This window comes from Hermetia illucens, chromosome 3, assembly GCF_905115235.1.
Source record: "Hermetia illucens chromosome 3, iHerIll2.2.curated.20191125, whole genome shotgun sequence".
NCBI lineage: Eukaryota > Metazoa > Arthropoda > Insecta > Diptera > Stratiomyidae > Hermetia > Hermetia illucens.
The window spans coordinates 71,044,094-71,062,041 of record NC_051851.1 but is presented as its reverse complement, the minus strand read 5'-3'; the positions used below and the strand labels follow the sequence as shown (position 1 = coordinate 71,062,041).

The 17,948-nt window shown below is 39.0% G+C and overlaps 1 protein-coding gene across 1 annotated transcript in view; it reads left to right on the top strand.

Annotated features, from left to right (window-relative positions):
- The first annotated feature begins 2,249 nt into the window (after positions 1–2,249).
- The window catches only part of LOC119651431 (calexcitin-2), a 251,515-nt gene continuing 235,816 nt past the window's right edge, over positions 2,250–17,948 (top strand). Inside the window, exon 1 of the mRNA XM_038055029.1 lies at positions 2,250–2,604. The gene's annotated coding sequence lies outside the window, so the exon portion shown is untranslated. The remainder of the gene's footprint in view (positions 2,605–17,948) is intronic.

Below are 17,948 nucleotides of genomic sequence, written 5' to 3'. Positions count from 1 at the left end.
CGGCCAAAATAACGGTGGTTTGATATGCTCGACGGGTATTTAAAAGCCTCGAGATTGAAACCAGATAAGGAATTTGATAAAATAAAATGGTGAAGCCGACACCGCTTGTGAACGGAATAAAGGCTAAAGAAAATGAAGAAGACATCCGTGAAATTCAATTTTGAATATAGTGGGTGGGCAAGCTTTTTCTGGTGGGGATACATGCTCTACAGTTGTCGATGGGGAATCCTGAAGATATGAAGATATTGAACGGGTTTGTCGTTATTCGTACGGACCTGTATATAAGGAGGTAGTTTTCCTCTAGCTCGCAACTTTATACGGAATTCTTCGCCACTGTGTTCAGATAATAAAAATACGGATGACTTCTAGCAGTTTTTTTTAGGCAGGACTATAGCGGACTTTTGTTTCCTTCCTAGTTTCATGCAGCTCGGGGGGTCCTTGGCGTTAACGGTTTTGGGATAGGAGTACTGTGGCTAGAACTTGCTATGTTTAGTCTGATTACAATGGTTTTCAGGTTTGAAACCGTAATTTTTAGACCTCACATACTGGAGAACAAGCTTGCCAATGCCACACAGCCATCAGCGTATACAGTCTCACTTTGGCCTGGGGTTACGGTTCAGAGAGGGTGGCCCATGGAATGTTGGTGGCAGGCAAACAAATCTTCGTCGATTGGATGAACAGTGGCCCTGCACACTCTCGGCTTATTCGAAGACAGTTTCCAGCGGCCGCTGTGTCGGGGCCGAGTAAGCACTTTTCCCGTCTTTGTGTTCTTTATTTGCTTCCAAACATAGCTCTTGTACTTCGGCTAACTGGAAGCCCCTGTAACACAATGTCCCTCAGGCCACAACAAATACTTGAATTAGGGATTTAAATTGGCAATTTCATTCTAACAACGCCCACGATTGGCAGCATACAGCGTCTTTACATTTGGAAATTTCATTTTATTTGGAATTCCTCCTTAATGAGTTTTCAGGATTGAATTCTACACGAACAAATCTATCGAACCTTCTCGATTTCACATTCAAAATTGCCAACTCACCGTTCCAAGTTATCCAATCAAATTTCTCACAGTAAACGAAACTCAATTACGTAGTTAAACAGAACTCCATTGTTAACATTTTTCAAACATCGCAACTTAATAAGATCATTCCTCCTCCGTTACTTACTACAATTACAAAGAGAATTCCGTGTAATTATTTTCTTTTTTAAATTTCTCCTCGTCGACAGCGCTCTCCTGGATAGACAATTGTTGGCAAGAAGATACCTTGTGGCAAAATCCTGCAGGACATTTACCTTTTTATTTGACTTTCTTGAAAGTTATGAAAGTAACAGGCACGCTTAATTATGTTCTACTTTCCGTCAAGCATTCTTTCGCAGGGCTGAAAACAAACGAAAAATTTGCACAAGCCCGCGAGGCAGTTTACGTGAAGCCGGAAACCTGAAGTGGGTGGCCTTCTTCAGTAGAGATTCAAAAACCAATTAACGGCTTAGAATTGAGTCCGTCTGATGCTAAGAATGGAGAAAAGATAGTGGCCCCAAAAAGGGCCGCTAATATTTTGTGGGGATTTGGCAGGAAGTTGATGTTATTCAAGTGATAAAGTTTTATTTATTCTGAAGAAAGTTTTCTGCCGAAAGTTGCATTCTATTTGTGGTGCATCCCCCCAACTTCGATAGTACCCTTCATCCGTGCTGCTGGTTAGAGGCGTGTGTTCCCATCCACAAAGTTCAAGCCCTCTATTAACATTGGCTGCATTGGTGCTAGTTTAAGTAAATTAAGAGAAAAAATAAGTTTAAGTGCTTCAATCTGATGAAAGCATCATCTTAACATCATGAGTGGCTGAATTTCCTTGGAACTGATTTACTGTTTCGCTTCAGAAGCGATTACAGCCGTTATTGTGTGCACCATAAGAATGCGGTGGATGGGGTGGAATTGATGGTGAATTCCTCCTTTCCGAATTGCGCATGGTGGAAAGCTCGGTCAGCTGTGTCTCAAAATATCGTTCTGAATTCAGCTATCAACAAAACAGTGGAACTCGCTGAACTGAACATGTGGAGCATAGCAGAAGGTAGACCTCATAATGTTATCAGTTGGGAGGACATCACACTGTGGAATCTGTGCAGACCTGTATTGGTAAAGCAGCCAAAGAGCTTTTCCAACAGCGCTTTCGCTTTTCCGTCCGTTCAAAAACTTATAAACGGTTACAGATAAAAATACGACTTTTAGATAAATGTATATAAAGGCCGTTACCGCAGTTGTGAATTCTGCATTTCAACCAAACGTCTCACACGTTACGGGTGGATAACTGAATAGCGTTTTTACATTCTGTCCTGAACAGTATCACATTTCGTACATATCCTTCGTAGATTATCGAATAGTTTGAGATATTTGCGGTAAAATATTTAAAAGATATTTACGTGGATAGAAACATTTCGAATTTTGACTTCATTGTGGGTTTTCAGTATTCCGTTTGGAGTTTCGTGTGGATAACTGTAACGGATTTCGAGTTAGAATAATTGAGTTTAAGTGATTGAAGAAGTGTGACTTGTGATTATCAGTTTCATCTAGCTTGGCGGATATCATATCATCGCAAAATAGTTAACAAAGTAAGGATTTCCCTTTTTATGCGATATGTGAATGGTATTGTTTCAAATGGATATTAGTGGTATGATCTAGGATTTGATGATAAGTTATAACGATCTTGATTGGTGAACACTGAGTAGATTCTTTCCTTAAAAACTTTAGTATAACTAAAGCTTCATATGGAACGGAAATAGATATCTCAGGTGATTCGAAAGGTAGATGAATGAAATTTCTAATGTTGTGTTTGCACTATACGTTGGATTGAATAAAAGCCAGACTGAACGTTTTAATTTAGAGGAAAAACTTTTTCATCCCTCATTCGGGAGAGTTATATATCATGCCACATGATGTCTTCAACATTTGACTTAGAAGACCACTGAGTTATTCCTGCAGAGCTATTCATGGAGTACTCCCGATTCAACCTCCGACAACTCAATTAGCTAAGTATCTACGTGTTGGCATAGTTCTCTCAAAATCACTTCACTGATTTTACCATTGGATTAGCTTCGGAGATAGTAATAGAAGGCTTATCCACAGTTCAAGATGTCTGGGTCTTCCAAGTGGCAAAGTAGAATCGTTTACATGGATGGTTCTATATTTTATTTTTTTAATTTCGATGAATTTTTCTGGTTTCTGATGAATACTAATGCCGATGAATGTCATTGTCCTTTATTGTTTGCTCGACGAATATGGAAGACTTATTTCCTGTATGGACTCACTTCTTGGAAAACTACTCAGCCCTTTAATCATGCTGGTAAAGGCACTGCATCGCTAAGGCATTTCAAAATATTAGGATGATTATATATGGATACGTTGTCCGGATAGTTGAGTAGTTAGAGCGCAAGGCTGTCGTACGGAAGGTCGCGGTTCAAATCTCGCTGGTGGCAGTGGGATTTGTATCGTGATTTGACGTCGGACACCAGTCAACTCAGCTGTGAATGAGTACCTGAGTCAAATCAGGGTAATAATCTCGGTCGAGCGCAATGCTGACCACATTGCCTCCTAGTGTACCGTTACAGTCTTCAATGAAGTGCTCTAATACACTTGAAGGCCCTGATCCAACATGGATTGTTGCGCCAACGATTATTATTATTATTATATATGGATATATTATCGAAAGCAAAAATTACTCGAATAAGTGAGGACGATATTTCCCAGTAAATATTTTTAAGGTTCTTTGTAAAAATTAAAATTGCTTTGCTGTCTGGCTGAGTTTTTCTCAGAAAAGGGTCCACTTATTGAAATGAAATTTGGTGGACATATCACAGACCTGATTTTGAGTGGAGTTTAAGAGGGTCCCATCCAGGGGTTTCAAGAAAAAATATCAGTTTTCCGTCGTCTGTAGAGAAAGGGTGTAAGGGGTAAAAAACTACAAATGTTAAAAGAGACAGGACTTATTTTTCGAAACTCTCCAAGCAAAAATCATTTCTTATGTTTTGGGAGTTAACTATTTTCAGTCTTATGAATTTTCTGTGGGATAGAAACTTTCACTCCCTCTCTCACCTTCGGATGGTTCTTTAGCCTAGCTGAGTGTTTACTGACGCGATACTCAATTTCTTCAACTGTTGTGCTTCCCAAGCCTGTATGCAGGAAATTCCATCAGCATCTAAGATACATCTGAGAATGTTGGACCCAGTCCATTGTAACAGATTTATATTGGCTGGTTTGGTAACTTACAGTTCAGAGAAAGTAATGATTTTCTGCGAAGCAACCAAAAATTGTTTTTAAACTTTAGTATGAGTTACTAGTCCTTCGCCTCTATGTGCCGCTTCTGGGTGAGCCTTTAACGAGTCTATTTCCGAATATTTAAAGTTGAATCGTCACCTTCATTTTCCATTTTTGAAACTAATTTTTTATTTCTGGTTGTCGTTACATTGGTTACGATTTAATCATTATGTATAATATAGGATCATTATTTACAGAACACTCCCTTGAGGTTCTTCTGCTGTGACAACGTAACAGGTCATTGGGAACATATTTGCATTTCACATGGAATATGCGTTTCGTCAAATACGGTGTTAATAGTTTGCAGAAATAGGCGAGGAGAAAGCATCTGTTTTTATCAAAAGGTACCAAATGCCAAATCTCCATCAATAGCGTTGCTTATTTCCGATACATTCCTGTGAACTAGCTCTATAATCTTGTACTGCTCCTAAATCCGAATTTATGATCTGGTAGCACATTTGTCATCGTTGGGATTGGCAATAGCCTCTAGAGCAGAATTTTTTCGAATAATTTTGATCTGGTGGTAACAAAGCTTTCGGTCTCTGCAATTTTATTTAAGTGCCATCCTTTCGAGGCTTTGGGATTATTGCTACAATTGCATTTTTCCAACAGTTTGAAAAATAACCTCTACTCAGGATTCCTTTGGAACTATACCGGAGCCTTTTACCAGCTATTCCAACTAGAAAGAAATTACCACATTATACCCCGCTTTAGGGATGACTTTCTCTTTGACTTCTATCATGTATTTTTGTTTCAAGATTGACGAAGTCCTGAGAGCGGCATCCACTTGGTGGAAAGTCGTACTAGTTAGAGAGAAATTTCTCCCACTGGGCGCGTCTGTTTTGTACTTGCACCAAATTTTTCAAAAATAGAGTTGTGATTTTGTTCGGGACAAAGGGAAATAATCAAACACTGCCCTAGAAGCGTGACGGAAGAGGTTTTTACCCCTAATATGCATTCATAAACACGACTTGAGTATAAATCTGAACTTATTTAAGCCAGCCGACCAAAAACTAGCTTTTCCTTTTAGGATTGAGGGAGGCCTGAATACTCCATCCACTTAATGGCGGACCGGACCAATTGGGTCGAAAGTTGCAAGGATATGCGCAGGTCACTCAGCTTATTACTAAGTGAATATCTTGGAAGTTCAAGTGGTATTTAACTGTCGATTGGTTTAGATACTTTTTCAGGTGAGCTGCAAAGGCTCTGACTGTATCCCCAACACTTTTAGTCCAATTCTCGGAGACTTGCTACTTGCTAGTCTGTTTAGCTTTAGTTTTTTAGCTACTTTCCGCAACAAATAGTGAGCGGATGGGATGTAAATAGCCCGAATATCGAACTTGTGATTCTTTGTAAATGCCGATTTAAAAAGTTTTGTGGTTTTGTTGATTATGCTTGCAGTTTGGAGCCATTCTCTCTGGCCTCATCTTTTATCGCCCAAAAATTTTAAATTGTCTACGAATAGAATTCCTTGAAGACAACTCCTTTTGAGGTTTTTGGTGGGCCGCTCGTATCTCTGTTAATATTGAGAATTTCGAGAAAAGAAGCTTAATTTGTGATCACTTGTATAAAGGAGAGTTAGACCTTTCAGTCGTCGCTTCAAATACAATTTCATTGAATCATTCAAGGACTTTATCGATTTCAGATTTTTAAAACAATTTCCAGCGAAATACTATTCTTGATTATCTGTTTGCATATTTGCCAATGCTTGTAGACCTATTTTGTCGAATATTGCACTATTGTGCACCGTAATGATTGCGGACGAATCGTGTATAGTAGTGTTTGTCCCATTATACATTGACATGGTATTACTTTTGAAATTTCTAAGTCGACTAGCTCCGGTATTTTGCTGGTGATCAAGTTTGCTGCGTTTAAGGAGAAATTTATCCAGAGCCTCAATGGCAAGTTTTAGAAAAGTGAACTATTTCTCTGCTATCTTGTCCTTGTCTTATGGGGGAATTGATTAATAATATAGTTCATTGAATTGAATACATCTGCAGACATGACCAATTCTTCTAAACTGGTTATTTTCAGTGTTTCCGTTCGCGTTTAATCAAATTCGCTGGATTACTTCTGTGTTTCTCTCTAGGGTGTTTAAAATCATAAAAGATACAGCCGAGAAAACTGAAGCTGTTACTTTCTTCGGCCAATTGATAAATAGATCAGCTAAGCATGAATCAAATTCATCATTTGCCTGCTAATAAGCTTGACCCGGGAGTAGACGGCTTTTAAGTCACCAACTAGTATCGAATATTGGCATTTTGGTCACTGTTCATTGATCGCTGTTCAACCTGATCCTAGCTAGGGGATTCTTGTTAGCGCGAATTATATGACGATACCCTCTAATTGCTATTTCTCCACGATTGTCGCAACCTCATATTGATCGTGGATGTCTTCATTTTGGGAGTCATCATTGCGCGATGTGTCACTGATTTAACGTAACATCTTTTTCATTTTCACCGCGAGGTGCTGTATATTGTCTTTAATAATCGGCTCGCATTGAGAACCATAGAATGTAATAGAGCAAACGACACCGCGGAAGACAAAATTTGAGACGTCCATTGATCCATCGGACATAAAGAACGCTAGTTATGGAATTCAACTTGCGCTGAAGCGTGAAGCAATTTCACAGCACATTTCATCTTGTCTGATAGTATTGATCCGGATAAAGCCGGCCGTCAAAAACTTTGTTTGATATAGTAGAGTTCGAGGTGAATAAGGCGCTCATTCTAGTTTTGTGCAGGTTACTTGAAATCAGCTTTATTGTGAGACGCTTGGGAAACGTTATCTGCATAGAGTAGTGCTTAGGGTACTAGACGTTGAATATGCTATGTTAAAGTTTTACGATGTTCATGATGAGAACAAACAGAAATGTCGGGGCGGCATTTTCTTGATGAGCACCCACCGAGACACGAACTTGTTTTGGTATACCTGTCACATTTCGAACTTAACTCTGCGGAATGCGGTAGAGCAACTAAAGCCAGTGCGCCTTCTCTAGATCCTGAAATACAATGTAGTGAGACTTTTCATTTTATTTTTCCATGAGTACTATGCGGTTACGTCTGTTGCGTCCGCATTTCTACAAACTTTGACAAACATGCTTTGGTTCCTATAAATTGGAACGATATCGCGAGTGGGGTTGTCATGAATACATTTAAAAATCTTCAAGCTACAGAACAACAACCGAATTAAATGGTGATTGGAATATTTTGTTCGACTGCCTTTTTTCTCCATATTGAATTGGCCATACTTTCTTACCAATTAGATGCGTTCTACTCTCCTGGAAAATACGGATTAAGATATTACTGAGCTAGATTGTTAGTTCCAAGGTCTATGATTTTCAAAGCTCAGTTGGACGGTCAACAGGATTTATTGGGTTCCCAGATATTATTTGCCTAATTCCTTTTCAACCTCTGTGCCATTACTAGGTTTAATTGCTCCAAATGTCGGCTGTGGTTGGCGAAGCGGTGGGTGGGAAGAATCTCCCGTGGAGGTCTTTTATCTACGAGAAGATGATAGCGGCGTTTCTGACAGATGTTCATTTGGACGTCTTTTCGAAACCGAATTTCTCATTTGATCAACTAGGTTACGTTGACAGCTTTGTGGATCATAGTTTCGGTTTGATTTGACGTTTCTTTGACGCAATGATCGATGCACAACTGAGTAATAGTAAACTTCATCAACTGGTCATCAAATCACTCGATTTCTTTGAGGGCTTCACAGGAATTTTCAGAGATACCAGTATTGACACCATGTTGAGTGTATGGACCAACATAGCAGAAAGACGTATAGCCGTCTTCAACGCGTTCGCATTTTATGTTACAGATGTCATAGGGCCTAGTTTTCCATGCCTCTCTTCTGAAGGGCTCCTGCGCGTTAGCTTTCCAGTGAGGGTACCAATATTGAGAGCACTGACCCATATTTTTGTAGGTCGGACTTATTTACTTGCATACGTCCTGAAACTGTCCATCCGTCAAAAGCCCATGCTCATTTCTCGGCAGGACCGGTCCCCAGCCTATGTTGACTTTTACTTCGACGACGTCGTCGTCGACGTCAATCTAGTATTTTTTATATTGTGGTTTTTTATTAGTTTCTGGGTTATGGCGCTAATATATACTCGTATATGGAATGTAGAATATGGAAATTAGGTACTAGCACTGAAGAAGGAGGCACGTGGTCTCCGAAACGATCGTATGCGGGGGAAAAAATAAAAATATTTACAGGATAAGGAAAAAAACCTAGTTCCCATTTTTCAACTTATATACCAACTGTAAAACAAAAACATGGACACTAATTTCAACCAAGAAGATAGTTCTTGCTTCTGCTGGCAGTGGTAGACTCTTTTTGGTTTTTTGTTTCCAATTTGTTAGTGAATTGTACTCTGAGACGAAAAGCAAGACTAGTAAGGTACTCAAGGTCGACAATTGGCGGGTTGTGATTTGTTGTCATTTCCATTTTTAGACAGGGGCGTTTGACTTCAGGACTTTATATACACATCCTTTATGATTTTGAACCAAATTACCTCATCTTATGTCTGTGCTACCTTTATTGGTGCAAGCCAAATTCCTGACAATTTATGGACAATTTATGGTTGCGATGACTTCCATTGTGATTTTCCTGTGGCGAAGGTAGCGAAGTTTTTATGTCAAATACTCTCTCTCTCTCTGGATTCAGATCAACTTTGGCTAGAGGTTTCAGCATCCTGCTTTGGTTCATAATGACACTAACTGATTTCATCGCATATCCCAGTTCAGTGAGCTCGTCTTAATTTTATTAAAATCAATTTCGGGCTCAATGCCTTTAAGTACAACGTACAAACCATTATTATTTTTCATGGTCCTTTGTCACATTACTTCTGAATAAATTTGCGTTTTCGTTTCATTGATTTCTTTCTTTTCAATGGAACAATTGTTTTTCCTAAGAGCTGCTAGTAAGGGTTCCAACAAATTTTTGATACTCTTTTCACGAAAATGAATCGTTGGAAATTTAGCATTGCTTCAGGTTCCTTATTAGTCCCTGTTGCTAAATGCTGGAATCTGATTTTTACAGGATCTATTTTCCATGGGGAGTTTCGAGCCTTTTGATGTACAAAATGGGTGTAAATAGTTTTCAAAGGAAATCTATGTTTTCAATTTTCCTGTTTTTGGTTACTTAACACTCTGCCCTCTCAGGCGTTGTGTATAATGAATATAATTGGCTTGATCGCTGTTTGCTTACCGTGTGTGTTAGGAGTGGATTCCAACTGCTGATGTGTAATTTTCTTCGCATAAGGCGACAATGAATTCTGTCACATGATTGTATCCTCAATTTAAGGAGGTGGTGTAGAAGGCTGTGCAGAGCATCAAGTCAACGGTTTTGATCTGCATTTTGGTGTCGGATGAAATCAAACACTATCGACTTACAGTAATATTAGATTAAATTTCAAAAAGTACCCAACGATATATAAAAAATCGTTGATGTTCTTAGAGCATTCAATAATCTATTCAAATTAATCTACTTGGAGGATGCATTTGAAATCTATTTTTAAAATTCAATTGTTTTCATTTTACCCTAAAGCTACGAAAATTCGCATGAACGAACTCATAATATAGACTACGACTGCAACCAAATTTCATATTAAATTAAGTTGTATAGTCTGCTACACTGAAAGTCATTTTCTGCCATTTATGGTCATAATTTTTTAAAGAAATATATGGCTATGGTTATTTTTGGGACAAATGGATCAGGTCTGTAATTCAGAAAACACTTCTACTCATTATACCGCTCGGCGAATTAGTCAACCAAACTTTTGGATTTGAGCTATAGTTCCCGCTGTTATTAGGGTTAGTCCTTAGTCACCACACGATTTATTAGTACATTTAACTGGATTTACTATGGACTAGGTTTTGCCAAACGGAGTCCTATAAGAGAACTTCTGTATTATTCCTGGATGAAGCCTGTATATCACGTGACCTAAATAATAATAATCGATAACGCAACCTTTCAATTTGAATCTAGACTCTGAAGCACGTTTAATGTACTTCATGTTGATACCATAACAGTCGGCGATGGCCAAGATTATTACACGGACTCGGTTTAATTACAAATTCACAGAGGGATCGATTCATATTGGACATTCAGCCTACGATACAGAATCTTCTTTCTTTGCTTAGTGCTTTAATTACGAAGTATATGAGTGAACTTGCAGATATTTAATATAGGCTGTCGAAACTGCTTAAAAAGCCATCTGAAATGATTGTAAGCTTGGACGCTGAATACAGAAAAGTTGCTTGCCAAGTGTTCATCCCTATGAATGAATAATATAGAAACTAGTTTAAGGAGGCTTAAATTTAGCCTTTGCAGATGAAGCTTATGCTAATCAGTTTCCTTGTTGTCCACGAAGAGTTCGTTTTGAAATTCAAATCTTTTATCGAAAAGGTCTGGTAACAGTTACCTTATAATAATGTTTGGGCCAAATGCAATTCCAACGTGACCAAGTTTTTTGTAAAGTGCAGTGCTGATCTTGCTCCAAAGGACATCTTACTGCACTCTTCGCTGGAAGGACAATTTGGATTTAGACAACTGCAGTTTCGATTGCAAAAATATGACAATAGAGTATAAATAAACTAACTTTTCATACAATAGAAACTAAGATTCCAATTCGGATCATGTCCGAACCTTTTACAATAGTTTTTAGATCGGTTTTTCTATTCATCCCTACATATAATAATAATAATCGTTGGCGCAACAATCCATATTGGATCTAGTCCTTGAAGTGTCTTAGATCACTTCATTCAAGACCGTTACGGTACACTACAGTACACTGTAGAAGACAATGTGGTCAGCATTGGGCTCGCCCGAGATTATTACCCTGATTTGACTCAGGTGCTCATTCACAGCTGAGTCGACTGATATCCGACGTCAAATCACGATACAAATTACACTGCCACCAGCGAGATTTTCGTTTCGGCACAGTCAGAATCCGGGATCTGTCTTATCATGAGTGCTAGCGCCCACGTTGTAAGCAATAGCGCTGCCACTCTCGCGAAATGCTTTGAGTTATTTAGTCTGCCATCCACGTTCAGTTTGGCCTGCCAGTTGCATCTGAAGTGCTCGCTGTGCATCCGGTCAATTGAACTGAAAACACCACCCACGTACCGGCAAGCTGCAACATCATTAGTTCAACTCTGGACGTGGAAGGCCTTGAGACGAGAATTTGAGATATTTTTGTGTGTAACCATTTACCAAAAATGCTCATCAAATTCTTGCTTACGGTTTAAACAAGCAGGAAATCCTCCCTCATAGCCAAAACAAATATATGAGGCCGGTTGGCCGAATCATTTTTGATTCGATCAGCAGAAGCATGAATAGTCGAAACTGACAGAGAAACTTCATCCCATCCACGTTACCGCCGCTGGTAAAATGTGGACATGAATGGTGGGCTTTGGAGACTATACCATCTCTGATATGATAAGTTTCTTGCAAAGTACCAATAGTTTTTTGAAATAACATCCATCTGGAGAATATTCTGTAAAACTCCCTGCACGTTGCGGCGATGATTGCCTTATCAATATGCTACGAAAAAAAGTCCTTTTTGGAGCGCTGTAACTTTTTCAGGAATAGTGACCTTCATCATTCTTCGTCGGCTCATTTAATACGTCGTGATTTTTCAAGGGGTGATGGTCTCCATGATTTTTCACCCAAGTTTGATAGAGAAAAACTGCCGCTTCTTCGTTTATACTCCTGCGGGAATAGAGTTGACAATTAAACCCTACTGAGGCATTTTGACTTTTTAAAGCGGGGAGGATGACCGCCGCATTTCCTTAACGGGATTAGAAAGGGAGGAATTCGCTCTTATTTCCCTATATCGTCCTCATCCTCTTCCCCTCCGAGGATGGGGTGGAAAATTCAATTTTACTCATTATTTTACTGCTTCAAAATAGTTGAGTGCTACTGTGATCCATAGCACCGTGTAAATCTTAAATTTTGCGTCTATTCTGATAATGAGAATATGACTCTACGTCTTTAAAAAGCAGGCCCAACAGAAGGTACACATTCTGCTACTTCACTCTTAAAATGTTGAAACAACAGGGGAATGGGGTCGAATACTATCACATTTACTTACTTTCCATTTACCTTCCTCCACTGCGAAAAAGCATTCAGCGCCTGAAGCAAAGTTTTGTATTGCTGGGTCTTATTGGAAGCAATTTTAACGAACCTCGATGAAGCTAGTTAGGGGCGAATGAAAGTGAGCGGTAGGAGTACATTTCTTCGGTTTGTTTGATAGATCTTTCGTCCTTAGATATCCTTTTTATATGTTCCGTAAATCAGCCAAGTCACTTCGTTTGCATGATATAGATCTTTCCGCAATTATTGCACGTGATCCGGTAGGCGCCACCCAACTCGGCTCTTGTTATTAGGTGTTTTTGCTAATCTTTTTGCACTTTAACGTCAACGAAGATATAAAAAATATATGAGAGTAACTCGCGTAACGTTCCCAGAAATCCCTCACTCCACAAAGTTCTGAGAAGACACCCGTGTCAACCATGTGACCAAGTGGTCCGCTTCCAATGAGCCAGACTAGCATTTAGTCTGCAATTAACGTAGTCAGAAACTTTTTCATGTTACAAATGCAGCTTTCCATACCCCCGTAGCGAATTGCAGCTTCACATTTTTACATTCCGGAATTTCGCGAAGACATAAAGTAATTCAGTTTGTCTTAAGACTCCACTTGTAAGTGAGAGACGTTTTCAAATAAAACTTTTCGACTAAAGTTAAAACCGGTTTGTAAGGTTTTGTGAAAAGCCAGTTTACTGGCTTCCTGTCTGCCTTCTGTTTGTCTTTCTGTTTTGTTACACCTTTCATCTCTGAAACGGTTACCCCAATTTATACGAAATTTGGTAGAAAAGTGGAACCTGCGAATCCCATTACAGGCAGTGAGTAACATAATTCCACCTTGAGTTTAAAGGGGGTGTAAATTGTGTAAATTTTTTTTCAACGAATATAGACATGTGCAATGTCAAATGAAAGATATCGATTAATACTCTCCTAAACCGATATTAGTTTTGACATGAAAGGGGTCAGTTATTTCAAGGACCCGTTCTTAGAAACTACCCGCTCCAACTATCTGAAAAAAATACGGTGGTCAATGCTCAAGATATCTAGGTGTCAAAACGCTCTCCATTCCTATACCGGTTTAAATAAAATTGATAATAGTATATTACTATATTCATTACAAGTATATTTTTTAGAAATTGCCTGGGAACTCTCCTTAAGTTTATCCTAAAATCATAAAGTTTCGCGGTAATAAAGGTTGCACTATAGAGCATGATGTTACCCAGTTTGGTGGAAACTACTGACAAAGTTATAGGTACAAATGGGGCAAATGTCAATTCAAATATGCTTATATAAACATTACACAAAACTTTCATACCTGAAAGGTTTAGCTTCCGGTTTCCCGATTTGTTCCAGTTCTTTGAAGAGATACAAGTTGTTTTCTTATACCTTTTAATGATAGGCAAGGACCTATCCCTTAGCTCGCGTTATTCGATCGTCGGTAGTGGTGTATGTAGTTAAAGAAAAGCTTTGTTAGGACAATAACACCCTAGACTTGCTTCGACACGTAAGGTGGAAAAATATATTACCCGCATGAAAAGCTTTATGAGAAGATTGAAAATTATGAGAATGTGGAACCAAACTACTTAATACCGAAGAAAAGAATTATTTTTCACGATCAATTAGAGATATACCAGGTAAATTGGAATTCAATCGTCAATTTCCATAAGGACGCTATCAATATTCTTTAGCGAACATGAAAATGCCATTGATCTGAATCGTGGTAGAATTTCGAAAGAAACCAATTTCAATATAGTTTCATCATAGTATCAAATTTATTTCACGAAGAGTGAAGATTTTATGTATATATTTCATACGTAAATATATTCTTGCATCGAACAGAAAACGTAAAACAAAAATTTTCTTTCGCGGTGAATACGCTGCTGTGTAGTAGCAATTCTGATTTTAGATACGATTTAACCAATTCGGTAAACGTTCAGAGCAATACTATTAATTTCCTTCCATTTGATTTCCGCTGCATCTGCCTCCTTTCTCATATATCTTTTCGGTGCACGGACGTTTCATATCAATAAATATTTTTATTGGTACGATAAATTTTTCCTTTCGGAAAACTAGAAGAATAATGAAAAGTGTTATCCATCATGCGAGCAACTGCAGTTCCAACTGCAGACCTGCATTTGTAGAGCGAAGAGCATTCATATTCCTAGTGTCGACATTAATACATTTCATGGCTTTCAAATGGATCAACTTTTTAGATTAATAGTTTGTTATAAAGTTTCTTGATTTTACTTCTTTTGTAGTTCTTAACATATTATTATCAGAGTTATGCACCTTTATTTTCCGTTGCAAATTTTCATTTAGTTTTTATAATTTGCAATTAGTTGAAACTAATAAAAGTTATGTATACATGCTCCCTGCTATAAATCCAATTTCTTATTGCATTCTAAGGAATGTAATGATTGACTAGGCTGCCTGATTACATAGAGTCCTCGTAAATTTTATATGGAAATCTGTACTTAGACATTGCGCCGATTACTCAAGGGGTTAGACTTCCATAGCTTCCAAATATTATAACTAATCATGTTTTGGTATGGGAGTTGGGGGGATGGTGGGTACGGAACAATGAAGTCAATAAAAACCCTGATAAATTATTTCTTCTCAATAAAATAAAGAAAATGGAAGTTAAGCAGCTTTTCGTCGACATTGCTTCCTTTTTTGAAGGTCTTGCGGTAGAACCAATTACAGACATATTGTATGTCGATTTTTGCACAAATGATGCGCTTTAGAAAAAAATCATACAATTTATTGCAAAGTACCCACACAGATAGACAGATAATTTCCCCTTGTTAATCGTTTGAGTATGTTAACAAAAGATTATTTTTTTTTTTAATTTTTAATAATATAAATTCATATGATGCTGTTGAAATGAAGGTCCGTGAAAAGAAACGCCTCTACCACAAATTTTCGACGATAAAACACCTGCTAATTGGCAAATTTATAAGAATGCCAACCGGGAAGCAAAGAAAGCGGTCGCTTTCACCCGAGCGAACCATTACAAAAATCTTTACGATAAACTGGACACTCGGGATGGCGAGAGACATCTGCATCGACTTGCTAAAAGCCGTAATGAACGTACACAGGATATCGAACAATTCTGTTGCGTTACCGACAAGAACGGACAGATTTCAACTGAAGAATTTGCTCATTCTCCACTTCCAAAATCACTACCGACATTTGGAGCAGTTCCGCTTGTCAGCGCAACTGAAGTCGAGGAGGCAATAAAACGAATGAAAAAGTCGCAGGACCTGATGACATCGCATCGGGGCTCTGGAAAGCGAAGAGCTGGACCCAACACTGTGGCTCAGCGAATTCATTAATCGGGTTATTCGGAAAGGAAGAAAAAGTAAAAAGTACCACTGTTCCAATATGGAAAAAGAAAAGTCGAGCAGAATGTTCAAATTACCGTCCGATCCGGTTACTTTCCCATACCATGAAGATTTTTGAACGCATTCTTAACAACCGTATTCGCGAAATCGTTGAAATAACTGTGAATTCAGCCGGATTTGTCAAACACTGCGGAACTACTGACACAATACACGCTGCGCGGTTACTCATGGAGACACCGTGAGAAGCATCGCCCTCTTTACATTGCATTTCTGGATCTAGAGAAAGCGTTTGACCGTGTGTCCCACCAACTTATCTGGTGTGCTTTGCGACGACACTTAGTCCCAGAAGAACTCGTGCGCTGGGTTCAGTTGCTCTACCACGAACCGAAAAATAAAGTTCGAAGTATGGCGGGTGTATCAAAACCGCTTCGTGTCTCTCTTGGTGTTCATCAAGGAAGCGCCCTCTCACCACTCCTATTTGTTCTTGTTATGGACACCGTCACATGGGATATCCAACGTCCGGCACCCTACACACTGCTTTATGCAGGTGATGTTTTCCTAGCATCTGATAGCAAAAATGATCTCGAGCAACTTGTCCAAAAATGAAACGAACGCCTCATACAACACGGTCTCAGATTGAGTTTAAACAAAACTGAATTTTTGACTACCGATCCCCATGAAACAGACACAATCACTGTCAGCGGCAGTGATCTGCCCAGAACAGAGCGATTTAAATACCTCGGGTCAACGCTACTAGCCGATGGAGTACTGCGTTATGAAATTGCTTCACGCATTAACGCAACCTGGATAAAGTGGCTTTCCACAACTGGTGTTCTTTGTGATCAACGTATCAACGAACGTCTTTAATCTAAAATCTACGGTAATGTCGTCCGTCATGTCGCTGTCAATTCATTTTTTGGCTTGACCTTAGTTTATTGAAACATAAATCCCAGCTGTTCCCTTCGTCCCTTCTAGGAAGAAAATTAACATTGAGGAAGTGAACCATTTGCTTCTCAAGTACGGTTTATCTTTGAAGAAACTAGGTGGTCAGGGAAGAAGGAAAAACCGTCTTTTTGCAATTTTCTCGCTATGTTATGTATTGTAACTTACTTTCCGAGATGTCATAGATCTGCTCTACATATTATAGAATAGACGAGAAAGAGTTTAATGAATGTGGTTTGCTGAACTGAGGAACTAAATTCTCTCCTCCTCTAAATTTTTTCCTTCCTCCTAAATCATCGTCATCATCAACGGCGCAACAACCGGTATCCGGTTTAGACCTGCCTTAATAAGGAACTCCAGACATCCCTGTTTCGCGCCGAAGTCCACCAATTCGATATCCCTAAAAGCTATCTGGCGTCCTAACCTACGTCATCGCTCCATCTCGGGCAGAGTAAGCCTCGTCTTCTTTTCCTACCATAGATATTGCCCTTACAGACTTTCCAGGCTGGAGCATCCTCATCCACCCGCTGTAACCTATTGAGCCGGATTTTATCCACAAGGTCATGGTATCGGTCATAGATTTCGTCGTTATGTAGGCTACGGAATTGTCCATCATCATGGGTGTCAAAAATCCTGCGGAGGATTCGCGGCCAAGAGTTCGCAATTTTTCTTGCCAAGAACCCAAGTTTCCGAGGAATACATGAGGACTAGCAAGATCATTGTCTTGTACAGTAAGAGCTTTGACCCTATGGTGAGACGTTTCGAGCGGGACAGCTTCTATAAGAAAAATAGACTTTGCTGGCTGACAACAGCCTAGCGCTGATTTCATCATCATAGCTGTTATCGGTGGTGATTTTCAACCCTAGATAGGAGAAATTATCAACTGTCTCAAAGTTGTAGTCTCCTATCTTTATTCTTCCCGTTTGACCAGTGCGGTTTGATGTTGTTAGTTGGTTGGTTTTTGGTGCTGACGTTGCCAGCACCACCACCGCCTCCGAAATAATAAGTATAAAAATGATAGCTCTCCTTCTTTTTCCATTCGCATTGTGAATTCTTTTTCTCACATCACTTTTTCTGATGATGGTACAAACGTCATCATCATTTCAAGATCATCAAAGAACACCAACATTTCTTCGGAACGCGACTTCCCCTCAACAGGGTAAGAATAATTCCGCAGTGAATTTGAAAATTTTGGTGAAATCTTTACCATAAATAAATAATCATAAAGTAACATTACCGCTTTGGAGTGAATGATGATT